This window comes from Furipterus horrens, unplaced genomic scaffold (genome assembly GCF_987537825.1).
Source record: "Furipterus horrens unplaced genomic scaffold, mFurHor1.1.pri manual_scaffold_10, whole genome shotgun sequence".
In the NCBI taxonomy this organism is placed as follows: Eukaryota; Metazoa; Chordata; class Mammalia; order Chiroptera; family Furipteridae; genus Furipterus; species Furipterus horrens.
In genome coordinates this window covers 69,880,860-69,881,854 of record NW_028327180.1, presented here as the reverse complement: position 1 = coordinate 69,881,854, position 995 = coordinate 69,880,860, and the positions used below count along the sequence as shown (strand labels likewise).

At 35.6% G+C, this 995-nt stretch overlaps 1 pseudogene; it reads left to right on the top strand.

Moving 5' to 3' along the window:
* The first annotated feature begins 562 nt into the window (after positions 1-562).
* LOC150000597 (U2 spliceosomal RNA) lies at positions 563-741 on the top strand (annotated as a pseudogene).
* The last annotated feature ends 254 nt before the right edge of the window (positions 742-995 follow it).

Genomic DNA, 995 nt, shown 5'->3' with positions numbered 1-995 from the left:
GGAGAGTATTTTAAACTTCTTAGGTTTTCTTGTTTCATTTCAAATGCCCACCCTGTCTCTTCTCAGGGCAAACAAGTCACTCTAAGCCTCAGTTCTATGTTCTGTAAGAAGACAGTAACACCTCTTTTAAATGCCAGGCAAGCTTCAATAAATCATGCATTAGAACACAGCTGAGCTTGGCACAACATAGGCGCTCAGCTAATTGTTGTTACTACTGTTGTGTCAACGAAATTAGCACACAGAGAAGCACATAAACTGGCCAAAGAATAAATAAGTTTAAATATTACTTAATGTTCTAGGTTGATACTGTCCTGCAAACTTGTTTCTGGAACAAATTCCATGTCAAAATCACATTTCTTTGACAATATTATTAAATGATATAATCTTCCCATGAAAGACTATTTGGCTTAAACCTCAATAGTTTGTTTATAATAATTTCTTCTCCTTTGTTGCTCTATTTTTTAAATATGTGATGGCAAGTGTTTGCTCTAATTAAATTAAATGGGAGGAGCCAGGCAATAAGTATAAAAATTTTTGAGCTAAACTAGAAAAAGCTATGATGATTGCTTCTCAGCTTTTTGGCTAAGATCTGTTCTTATCAGTTTAATATCTGTTACATCCACTATTTCAGGACAATATATTAAATGGATTTGTAGATCTGAGAGATGGAATAGGAGCTCATTCCATCCACTCCACCCATCAACTCAGTATTGCAATACTTCCAGGAACAGTGCACCAAAAAAGAAAGGAAAAAAAGAAGAGGAGAGGAGAGGAAAGGAAATATAAAGCTATGATTAGTATGTAGTCAGAAAAATGGCTACTCCAATGTACCCATGTTCTAATGTCCAGAACTGTGAATTTGCAAAGTTACAGGGCAAAGAGAAATCAAGGATGCATATGGAGTTACAATGCTAATTGGTTGATAAGAATTTTTCCTGGGTCGTCTAGGTGGACTCCATGTAATCACCAGGGTCCTTAAAAGTAGAGGAAGAAAA